The sequence below is a fragment of the Schistocerca gregaria genome, chromosome 2 (genome assembly GCF_023897955.1).
Source record: "Schistocerca gregaria isolate iqSchGreg1 chromosome 2, iqSchGreg1.2, whole genome shotgun sequence".
NCBI classification, from domain to species: Eukaryota; Metazoa; Arthropoda; class Insecta; order Orthoptera; family Acrididae; genus Schistocerca; species Schistocerca gregaria.
This window is the reverse complement of record NC_064921.1, coordinates 361,088,352-361,101,003: the sequence shown is the minus strand read 5'-3', so window position 1 is coordinate 361,101,003 and position 12,652 is coordinate 361,088,352. Positions and strand designations below refer to the sequence as shown.

The window sequence follows — 12,652 nt, the reverse complement described above, 5'->3', positions numbered from 1 at the left end:
ACAAATATTCCCAGAGCAGTAACAGTTTTTCCTAAATGCAATTCATAAATATGTTTGACAAATGGCTTCGGAAGTGTATGCAGTACGAGAAATTCGAGTGCCGACGTAGATTAGGCCTTCCACTGATTGCACACTAAACGCAATCTTAGGCAGAAATTTGCGACGGTTATCCTATACCTAGACACCTGCCATGATCAACACATAATTTTGCCGCTCCCTTTTGAAGAGCTAGGCGCTAGTCACGACGGTACTAGAGAGGGATCGTAACCTCGAAAGTACTTTAAATTCGTAGGTGCTAAAGTGTGCAGTTCAAGTATGTGATACGACAATGGAATCAGCAACACACTTTTCTCAAGCACATATAAATAAAATCACTGAATGCGAATAACTTGGCTTCAACTGTGTTACGTATATGTGTGCTATCTATTGGTGACATTTGAAACTGTGCCGGATCGGGATCGAACCCGGATTCCCGCTTATCAAAGGCCGACGCTTTTACCATTAGGACCGACCTAAACTTCCACAAGTCACATTGTCGATATTCGTATACCACTGTGTCGTCCAGTCGTCATTAAATGCTCTCAGCTATACTCTGTATTCCCGCATCAGTGAGAATGGATGTAGATAGTGACGTACGAAAATTTGGTTCGATCCTGGCAGCGTGCACGGATAACCTATGGTATAGGCGACCGCTCGCAATAAGTGGGAAGTTAGGGTTCAAGTCCCGGTACGGTACAAATTTTCATGTGTCACCAACAGGCAGTACATCTATGCCTAATGCAGCTGAGGCCCAGTTACTCGCATTCATCGAATTTATTTCGAAGTAATTTCGAACGGCTGTATTGTGGACACTGGCTGTTCATGCAGGTAATTTTCTCAAACACCTCCTCGCCAAGACGTGATTCCTGAAACTTTTTATAATAATGACCGTTTGTCGTAAGTACTTACAACCATTTACGAGGTTGCGAGTTTTACACTACAAAAATTTATCAAGGAAAGCATGTAATGTACAAAAAACCTACAAAGATGAGGAGTGGAAGGAAGAAACAGAACCTGGTGATTACAAAATTAGTTCAAGAGCGATGTATCCAGACGTTCAGGTCTGCAAAGTCATCGCAGAAATAAATAAAATCTTGTAAATAAAGCAAAAGAAATGCCGACTGTAATTATGGACAGAGCTTCTGGTCATATATATGATAACCGCGAAAGCACGACAAATCAGAACCGCACTTACCCCGAGTGGGTAGAAAGCGAGCGAACAGCCGGCGACGACTACGTCCTGAGCTCGTAGTATTACATTCATATACCCGGCTGCGAGAGTGCGGTGGAGAGGGAAGTTGCGTAACGCCATATTAGTCAGCTATTCTCCGTCTCACAGTAAAGACTCCGCTGTCTTCAAGACCGGGGGGCCCGTACAAGACGTCACGCAAGCACAAGGGCACGCCCGTCAGCCGGCCTCCCGTGACGTCACGCAAGTTGCAACAGATACGCGCTACTTGCATCACCACGGCGCTATCAATTCACACCTGCTGCATCACGATTCTGCACGGCCGCTCATTGGTCAGTTTATAGAGGCACGTGTAGGCGGTCGTTTTTTGAAGAGGCTACAGCAGCCGAAACGACACGACCCTTCTATTCATTTCCCTTCTCCCTCTTCCTCAAAGGGCTCTGTGTGGGAAAAAAGGGCCCTAAAATAGTCACACCTATATACGCGTTCAGCCCTGCTACCCCACATTTTTTCGCTCTTAATTTTTCGTAGGAAACAGTTACTTTACATGATGCAGCTAACCGCAAGTCTCTCCTTCTTGCTAAAGTAGGACAGCTACGCAGCTGTAGCGCTCTCAGGCTGAACAACGATCCAAGAGAAGAAGGGCAGCTAGCACAGGGTTAGCTAGAGCTGACTTTGCAGAATGATGAGTAACCTTCAGGCAGCTGGTTGCGAACAGAGCCACAACATCCCGGAACAGATGTTTGCAGAGGAACTGCCTTGCTACACCATGAACGGATGCTTAAGAGCCAGTTTCTAATGACTTGAATGTCGAAGAAACCTTTAAACTATTCTCTTGCATCGCCGACTCTCTTCGACAGTGCCATGTGTCTACTGGAAGTTAAATTCTAAAGAGTGCGTTGACTAGTTACAACACGCTCACCTTCTTCAAGTTTCATCAGAACTGTTAGCAGCGGGCTGTAGTAGTAACATTTACGGCGCAGTACACTTCCACACAAACACAAGTTAGCGTACCGTGATAAGGGGACCTAGTACACGCGGTAAATCAAACTTAATACTGCTGAGTGTTTCGTAACTGTGTGGAAAGAGTTGAGGAATGGCGTCTTCAATTCATTTTTTATGAAAATGTTTCCTGCGTTGTGTGTTCTATGGCAAGGGAAGCATTACTGTTTGGTTAGGACCGTACATCCGTATTATGAGCTTCCAGATTTCTAACCATCGGCAAAATATGTCTAAAATTTAAACAAAAGTACTCCACAACAATCTTCCTTCTTTGTTTAATGTGAAGAGAACAGTCTCAACTACATAAAATTCCGGAATTCGCATCGCATGGAAACGTTCTCACTAAGAGGCATGACTGAAGACAGGAGACAATCTTTCTTTCTCTTAATGCAGCATTTCTTTGTCGTTTTGACCACAATTTTCAACATTCCTCTACAGTAACAGTTTTCTGCTTTATTCCACAAAGTTCATGAATAATACCCATCCAGAAATTTGTTCCCTTCAAATCTCACGATATGATATCCCTTAGTTTACTTGATGGAAACTTCCGTGGTGTCTTTCTCGCTTTCATCTTGTTCCTACAAATGCTTAAACTATCTCTCTCTCTCTCTCTCTCTCTCTCTCTCTCTCTCTCTCTCTCTCTCTCTCTCGTTGCGATTTTGATCTTACGAAATCACTTCTTCCTACTACTACTACTACTACTACTAATGTCGTCACTTTGTTTATCCACACCCGATTTCCATGCTCCGAAGACAGACTAACGCATTCACAAATTCTAAATTTTTATTATTTTCGGCTAGGAGATCAACGCACTAAGCATTCATATCTAGCCCATTTGTTGTCATATTAGTATAAGATTTTCGAATCTCTTTCACTTTATACTGCCGAAGATTTTCTGTAAGCCATAAAATGTCGTGAAATTACTACTGTTCCTTTTTTCTCCCTTCCACTACCAAAAAAACCGTGCGGATTCCTTGCTTAGTGTTATCTTTCTTCCACCACTGTTGCCAACCAGACCTTTTCCACTTTTCTTTCGGTCTTCTACAATAATTTAGACATTTTCAAGGTTGAAATGCTATAGTTTCGTCGTGATATGGGACGTTTCGTGAATCTCAAGTTCACACATTGCGTGAAGAGAGGGGTACGAGAGAGATACCCTTCGCCAGGCCTTGAGTTCCACCTATGGGGTGCATTATTGAAACCTATGCGTATGAGGCATGAAACTGAACGTGAACCATGATTGCAGTACCTCTGTTGGAAAACAGTCCTGCCTTGACATTGCTGATCGTCTTCTTCGAACTTTTACTAGTTTATGACTCACGGTGCAACGAAAATTCAGTTTTTATAACAAGTTATTTGTTTTTGACAAATATATTTTAAAAAGAAATTACTGCAACATATCGATTAGGCATGAATACCTAGTTTGGCAACATCGTGTGAAAGTTTCGTTCTTATCTAGTTGTAAGATGAGTTATATAAAATTTCCCTAAAAATGATTTTGTGTATTCCTACCCCATGGTGTGTGTCAAGAGTATGCAATGTGCGGTTTCACCCTAAACCAAAGAAAATAGAAGGAAAAATTACTAACTTAATTTTTTCGGCAAATTCAAAAGTAAATGTAAATGATCTGAGAGCAACGCGGAAAAAAGATTTAACGATGGAAATGCAATACTGCACTACTGCTTGTTCTACCACCAATGAGGAAGTTTTGCCGGCTAGGGTGACCGAGCGGTTCTAGGCTCTAGTGTCTGGAACCGCGCGGCCGCTACGGTCGCAGGTTCGAATCCTGCCTCGGGCATGGATGTGTGTGATGTCCTTAAGTTAGTTAGGTTTAAATAGTTCTAAGTTCTAGGGGACTGAGGACATCAGATGGTGAGTCCCATAGCCGTTTGAACCATTTTTGAGGAAATTTTCGTGGATCGCCCGAGGTGCCCACTACTCATGCCGGTTTTAAGATATTTTCTTTAGGCTACTCTGAAAATCCGGTGGAGCTTTGGCTGCCGTGCTGAGGTCCCATTTTCAATAACGTCAAGAGCTTTATGGTAGAGCGACTCTGTTAATGGCTCTCCAGCTTATGTTCTCGGTCAGTCGAAAGAAAAATTGCGAAAATGTTTATTTACGTTCTCTAAGGTGAATAACGACGCAGCTAAGGAACATAAACAAAAAAATTCTTCAATACGCTAGAAGGGACTACACAATATAAAGTACAGGTTATGGGGTAAAAGTTTGCAAATAACTTCTTGATGGAGTAAAAGTACGCCTTGCGAAGTTTTACCCCATTACACCTCCGTACTTCTACCCAGTTCTGCTATTATCTTCCGGCAGTCTACAGATAACACACAACTGAAGTCGTGGAGCTCGAGGAGCATATTTTAAGTTATTGGAAATCTATAGCTGCCAGTTCCGGCACTGAGTATCTAATTTTTAAATAGATTTACTTTCACCTAACAATCAAAACTATACAAATATTATATCGAAAACGTACAGAAGCGTCTTCACGCATGTCTTCCAGCTGTAAGCGTTTGACTGCCTCAAAATTCTAGGAGACAACTGAAGAGATGACGAACATGCTGCCTTACGAGGGATTGGTGAACTTTTTGCTCTACAGACCTGAAAACTTAATGGGTACTCTTGCCCCCTGCACACTTTTACCCCCACCGACCAAACATTGATTCAAAAACTAACACGTTAAACACAGACTCGCTATATTTATCAACACCAGATTCGCCAACGTTCTATTTGTTTGTGTGTTAAGAATTCTGGAAAATTACTATTATGCTTTGTTCCTTTTTTATCAGTGTTTTTGAAAATGGCTCGGAGCCCTACGGGACTTCACATCTGAGGTCGTCAGTCCCCTAGAACTTAGAACTACTTGAATCTAACTAACCTAAGGACATCACACATATCCATACCCCAGGCAGGATTCGTACCTGCGACCGTAGCGGTTGCGCGGTTCCAGACTGTAGCGCCTAGAACCGCTCGGCAGTTTTTCTCACTTTCAAGCTGATGTCCTAAATTTACATTACACGAAACAAACTCAGTAACCGAAAGTGTCAGCGTTTAAAATCATCTGTTTTAGGGTGAAGGAGGAGCGAAAGTTGTAAAATATTGTTTACTGTTTTTCAGTACCAGCTGCTATTACGGCAGATTACAAAATTTAATGTTTCATATTATTACGGAAATGTGATTGCTCAAAGTTCTAAACAACTGCTTGAACAATTCACTTACATGTACTTGCTTTCAAGTTCACATTAGCTATATAATGTAACGGCAGCACAGACTTAAGAACTGCACTTGACCGGATTTCTGGGAAGGGGAGCTTGTAGTTCCGTTTGCTATTTCCATTCTCTTGGCACACTGCCTGGCTCTTGGGCTGCAGATGGAGTTTTACAAAACTCCCGACTTCTTTGGCAATCGGCGCCACATAATAGTATTATTTATTTTGCACCATTTTCTGAGATGATTCAGCCCCACGTTCACCACTGTATGTGAGCGGTTAAAACTGCTAACTTCGTCGTGTCTCAAACCCCTAACGATAACGTTCGGGGCCAGTTCGCTGCCAATTATGTCTTGCGAACACCCCTCCAGAACAGACTCCTATCTCGATTGTATCATTCGCTTCTTCATTCTTACCAATATCTGTAACGTAAAGGATCGGCGTGACCCAAGGAAAAGACGTTGCAGTGTTAAGATTAAATTTTGAGCGACAAAACGGAGATGCACGACATACCGGCAGAGGTCTGTGTTGCCAGACGTCCTGATTTCCAGCAATTTTAAATGTCCCGCCGGGACTGGTTCTGTTGCGTTTTGTAATACCACAACCCCTTTTGGGATCCTATGCTCAACTCCACTCTCCCGAAGATGGCTTATGTGTAATAATAGTAATTTACACTAATTTAAACTATTGTTTTGACATTGTTTACGTTGGGTCTCACCAGTATATGGAAGGAAGGAAAGAAGGAAGGAAGGAAGGAAACATGTTGGATTAAAAACAAATGTACCATCATAATTTACACACGATACAAACTACGTGCACATGGTAGGAATAAAATTTCCATTGCAATTATGGAATAATTATCGATTACAGTTCCGATATTTCAAGTCATCTTGAGACAGCTAATTTGTCAGACATTGTCCGTTCTAACAGTAATATGACACGACGATTTTTCAGTCAGAATCAAACTTGCCTATGTTCTAATTCGTGTTAGTTACCAGAACTGTAATTACGACAACATAGCGGATAACGCAGTGCGCGTGTGCAAAATACGCGATCAAAAGTGTGTGTTGTTGCAAAAAAGAAGAAAAGCCAAGAAAAAACAAGGAGAGGAGAATGCCTGCTGCAGCATCCAAACTGCTGTCGAGATTGTACTACTGTAGTAACTGAAGATCCATGTAATTTGCAGGCTGAAGATGGGTGCAAACCCGAAATGCATATTGGCGTAAATAAAAAAAAACGCATTAAAAAGTGGCTGGTTGCCGTATTTTTTCAGTGAAATAGACCTTGATCGCTTAGAGATTGCTGGAGTTTGGCCACCAGCAAGATATGACGTACTACACTTCATGGCATGTCATCCGCCCTGATGCCACTCACTCCGACCAGGGGCCTTCCCCATGGGCGCCACCCAATCGCAGCGAAGGCCACCTGGCAGCCATTGCCGGGAGTCCAGATGCCCCAGGGTGACGGGCAAATACTCCTTGGCATACGTGGGGCGTTAACGGCACAGGTATTAGCAGAGAGATCCCCATGTGGTCAGGGAGTTACAACCAACAGGGTACATGGCGGCCCCACCACAACGGACTGGCTACCATGCTGGATATCAGGTGCAAAGAAGTTCATGGTCATCGTTGGCACAGAAAGTCACTGCATAGTGAAAGGTGGAAAACGCATCCAGGAAGGTGTCATCGTCCAAGAGATGGAGAATGTGTGGCACTGCAATGACGCATCGAGTAAGTGGGCTAAAATCTCACTGCACGATGGACACGATGCACCATGTAATGCGCCCTTCCCCAACTGGCTTGCTCTTCGGGAAAATTTTGAAAGATAGAGATCAAATCCTACAGGGGATCACCACATACGGGCCGACAGATGAGACTCCTTTTAGTCGCCTCTTACGACAGGTAGGAATACCTTGGGCCTATTCTAACCCCCTGACCTGGTGGTGGAGACAGATGTATGAAATAAATGCACCCCCAAATTCGATAAAAAGTGAATTACATTTTAAACTGCACTGATTTTTTTAATACATAAAATAAAAAGCTTGTTGAATACATTCCTGATTAAAACATAATAAAGACCAATAAACCTCAATTTTTTTCATTTGTCCAGGGTAAAAAATGAAATACCGCTATTATGCCGAACTGAAATTTGTTCTTTACAGAGTTAAAAAAGCTGACAACATTAGTTACGAGTTGAGTCTCATCCGCAAGGTCGTTTCCCCGCAGTGGGAAGGATTTCACGACAGACCAGACACTACGCGTAACGTAGGACACATGGTGAAACTCAGTGTCACGGTCGTTGTCGTATGTGCCTGTAGATGTCAGACCGAAACGACACCTACCGTGGCCGGTAATGGGTCATCGTTGACATTACTGAAATCGGGGTCAGTGCGGCAAGCATCCAAAGCCACCCGATTTTCAAAGGATGTCTTAAGAAAACATCGATGTCCAGCAAAGTTAACATACTGTTCACAACACTTAGTGCAAACGTGACGTCATTTTGACGTCACACACTGTGCCGAAGATGAAGAGCTTTCTATCGACTTAAGTGATCGTTCGGTTCACAACACGCGGAACGAACATTACTTTCATAACAATAACAATAGTGAGAACTTCAGATTATGCTTTTTCTTTGCTGCAGTGTAGTTAACCGCGAAGTTACGTCGTTTATAAAGATGTGAAGTTGTGCATTCATGTGGATTGGACTGTGTTTCAGAAAGAAATTAGTGTGGTTGCAAGAAATAACTCCGAAACTTATTGAAAAGCTTCACTATTTTTCCTAATATGCCTTTACGAGCCCCGAGAGAGACGACTTACCGATTTAAAAAAAATAGCCAGTACTGAATCCCATAACATATTGAACAGTTTTCTATAAGAGCTATAAGAGCTAAGAGAGAGAGAGAGAGAGAGAGAGAGAGAGAGAGAGAGAGAGAGAGAGAGTGGGGGGGGGGGGGGGGGGTAAGCGGGGAACTTACAGATATAACTTATTTGAATAACATCTAGTATTTCAGAATGGTGAGGAAGATGTGAAAGACAGGCGAAATCCCTTAACTTCAAGAAGAATATAGTAATTCCAATTCCAAGGGAAGCAGGTGCTGATACGTGCGAATATTACCGAACTATCAGTTTAATAAGTCACAGTTGCAGAATACTAACACTAACTCTTTACAGAAGAACGGAAAAACTGGAAGGTTCCAGAGAAACGTAGCAACACGAGAAGCACAACTGACCCTATGACTTCTCATAGAAGAGAGATTAAGGAAAAGCAAATGTACGTTTATAGCATTTGTAGACAGAGAAAGCTTTTGACAATGTTGACTGGAATAGTCAAATTTTGAAGGTGGCAGGGGTAAAATACACACAGCGAAGTGCTATTTACAATTAGTGCAGAAACTAAATTGCAGTTGTGAGAGTAGAGGTGTACAAAAGAAAGTACTGAATGAGAAGGAGTGAGGCAAGGCTGTAGCTTACGAAATTACGGAATCCAATATAGTATTTGCCAACCACCTTGCATCGACTGTTAACGCAAGTCGGTATCAGGTCCTGTGGTCTATGTGCATTTGACGTCAAGATGACGTCATGTTTGCACAAAGAGTTGTGAACTGTAAGTTCCATTAACAAAGCCGCTCTACGATCTCTCTGAGGTCATTGCGAAAAGCACCCAAAGCCACCGGATTTTCAAAGGCTGCCTTGAAAAAATATCTTAAAACCGGCATAAGCAGTGGGCGCCTTGGCCAATTGACAAAAACTGTCTAACTGGAGGAAGAACAAGCAGTAGTGCAGTATTGCATTTTCCTCAATAAAAATTTTTTCTGATTTATTATCAGATGATTACGACATTTACTTTTTGAATGCGCCGAAAAAGTAAGCAGATCTTAATTTGTTTTTCCATGCATTTATTTGTAATCCGTATTTTCTCCAACGGGGAATGAAAGTACGCATTGCACACTGTTGCCCCACGCCCATGTACTCTTGGGATAGTAGAATGCAAAACCATTTTTAGACAAATCTTTTATCAATCGTCTAAAATAATGGGATAACGAAACTTTTCTAAGATGTTGCCAAGATGTCAGACTGGTGCTGAGAGCATAACTGGCTTGTCATTTTTTTGTGTGTGAGGGGCAATAAAACCACCTGTGCTGGGCGATCTGACAAACAACTCTGCTGCTTGTATTGCAATTCAAGATAATCACTCCGCATCGTAGTACCATTACTGGCCTTTAGCCGCTTTTTCTCTCACGTTTTATCTCAATCGCTGGATCAGCTGATAGTGTTGCCTGAACTCCTTTCAATTACTACATTATCCCCGTGCCCAAAGCTCAGTGAATCATTAAGACCTCATATCGCTATAATAAATAAGGACTGAATATGCAAAAAAGCGAAAGCTATGTTGTCTTGAAATCTATTATGCATTTTGCAAATAACATTAACTATGCTGAATTTATGTTTTTGGAGGTTCTTTCATAATGCAGAAGGCAACGAGTACCTAAGTATTTGCCAGACCATGCCTAATTCCGAGGAGATTTAACGTATTTGCAACATAGCCCAAATTTTACCAACTGTGTGAGCATTTTAAATGCAGACTATAGTTATACGGGAATATACGCGCAGAAACGTTCTTAGGTTAACAGGAGAAGAGGATGGAATATTTCGTGCGAAAGTAAACTTCGAGAATTGCAAAGGGGAAAAAAGTCAATCCGCAGAATTTTCCTTTTCTTTTTACAAACTGTTGTTCTTGAGAGTTACTTGGTGACGTTTTGTTGCTATCAACTAAAAGCACATCATGATTATGTGCCGCCATTGAACTTGGTGTTTTTTTTCTGTCTACTATTATAGTCAGGAAATTTTTACTCTGTGCTTGCTGCTCAATGACTCGCAGTCCAGAGAGGAATCTAAAATTTGGCAACATCATACACTAACGGAAAAAAATTCCAACATCAGAAAGTAATGTAGAATAATTAAATTTCGAAAACAATTTGTGTAGGTAGCATATTTAAGTGCTTAAAGTTTCAATATCACAGGTTAATGTAAGAGCGAGATAAGCGATTGCAAATGAGGAAATTAGCACATTAATAACTGGTGTATTCGCCAGAATGTAGAATGCAAGCAAGCACACTTGCATGCAGTGTGTTGTATAGATGCCGACGTCAGTTTGTGGGAAGCTCTTCCATGCCTGTTGCAGTTTGTCGGTCAATACAGGGACGGTTAAAGCTGTTTGTGGATGCCGCTGGAGTTGTCGTCCGATGATGTCCTATATGTGCCAGATTGGAGACAAATCTGGTGATCGAGCAGGCCAAGGTAACATATCGACAGCCTGCAGAGCACGTTGGGTTACAACAGCGGTCTGTGGGCGAGCGTTATCCTGTTGGAAAACACCTCTCTGAATAGTATTTGCAAATGACAGTGCAACAGGTCAGATCGCCAGACTAAGGTACAAATCTGCAGCCAAATATGTGGGATAACCACGAGTGTGCCTCTGCTGCCATACGAAATCACACTCCAGACCGTAACTTGAGTTGTATGTGCAGTGTGTCTAGAACGCGGGTTTTTTGCAGGCCTTCAACTGGTCTCCTCCTAACAAACACATCGCCATCACTGGCACTGTGGCAGAACCAGCTTTTATCAGGAAGAACAACTGACTTCCACCCTGCCCTGTAGTAAGTTCTTCCTTGACACCACTGAAGTCGCAAATGGCGGTGGTTTGAGGACCAGCGGAATCCACGGTACAGAGCGTCTGGCTCGGAGCTGTTCTGGAATTAACACATGTCTAACAGTTCGTTGTGTCACTGTGGTGCCAACTGCTGCCCAAATTACTGCTTCAGATGCAGTATTATGTGCCAAAGCCATACGCCGAACACGATTGTCTTCTCTCTCGGTAGTGCCACGTGGCCGTCCAGTTTCTTGCGACCGTACATTCTCGTGGGCATCGCTGCCAGCAGTCATGTACAGTGACTACATTCCTGTTAATAGTTTCTACGACATCTCAACTTTTACGCAACTGCCATGAAATCGGAATAGGCGTCACATTTCATATGTAGAAACACACCAGCCAATTTTCGTTTATTCGCACTACTCCTTGGTGTCGCGATTTTTTTTCCGTCACTCTACACAGCGATCCGTTCCTTATGCACAATGGCTTTTCAGAGATAATGCGTATATCGTTCCTATTCCGGCCATCTTTTGTAAGGAGCTGAAGGAACTTTAGTAGATCAAATAGATCAATCTACAGAGATAATAGAAGACGAAAAAATCTTTTCTGAATACTGCACTACCTGTTTGGAACGGAATGAACAGAAGTTCGTTTTATGGGCACAGCATACAGAACAGTAGTGTCGATTTACCTAACGAGGAACAATTCAGTAGATGAGCGGCGTCGACAGTGAAAACGGGCGCGTGACACGACCACAGGAAGCATTCAGGGTGAAACAGTGCTGGCGTGTGGTCGATAGAACGCCACCTCGCGAATATTTAGGGCGGCGAGATTATATACGGCTGACAAGAAATTCAGTTCTCAGCAAATTCGTCACTCGCACCCCCCACAAACCTGCCATCGTCAATCTTCCCGCCCCAATTAAAAAGCTGGCCGTGACAAAGCGCGCTTTGAGCTGGCAGGCATACGTCGAGTGCCGGAGTGACAACTGGTCTTGGCAAAGCAGCCCAGCAAACTAGTGCAAGGGCGTAAGAGCCCGGCTCTGTCAGCTGGGCCCTCCCCGCTGGCAACGGCGGCACTTTGCGCGGGCACAGGGATGCTGGCCAAGAGCCGACTCTGCGTGCCGTCGGCTCATGGGCAGCTCCCTTTATCGCTGTACGGAACAGAGCTCGCCCGGATCTGTTACTGCTTGCGGAGCTATTAAGGAGCCGCTGATGCCCTGGTAACCCTTGTGCTGCCAATTCGGCACTATTCCCAACATCCCGGATCAGCATTAGTACTCTAGGCCATGCCATAGCGCTCTCTCTCTCTCTCTCTCTCTCTCTCTCTCTCTCTCTCTCTCTCTCTCTCTCTCTCTCTCTCTCGTGCGTGCGTGTGTCTGAGCACACGCCGCGTAACACAGATAAATGTAACTAATTTTCTATACATAAAATCCATATCTCTCTTCTATTGAGATATTGGAACAACTGATTTATTTCTAGCTTTGAAATTTCGTCTTCCTGCGTTTCGCGACTTATTGTTACACCATTTTCCTCGACAAAACCGTTGATGAAAAA

General features: G+C 43.0%; 1 protein-coding gene across 8 annotated transcripts in view; it reads right to left on the bottom strand.

Annotated features, from left to right (window-relative positions):
• LOC126337072 (sodium-dependent phosphate transporter 1) overlaps window positions 1–12,652 on the bottom strand; it is a 267,042-nt gene that overhangs the window by 166,349 nt on the left and 88,041 nt on the right. Inside the window, exon 1 of one of the 8 annotated variants that reach the window (XM_050001411.1) lies at window positions 1,235–1,385. The exons of 4 other annotated variants lie outside the window; for them this stretch is intronic. The gene's annotated coding sequence lies outside the window, so the exon portion shown is untranslated. Of the gene's footprint in view, window positions 1–1,234; window positions 1,386–12,652 lie in introns of those variants that run through there. 3 more of the 8 variants (XM_050001409.1, XM_050001414.1, XM_050001413.1) reach the window with 3 other exon arrangements.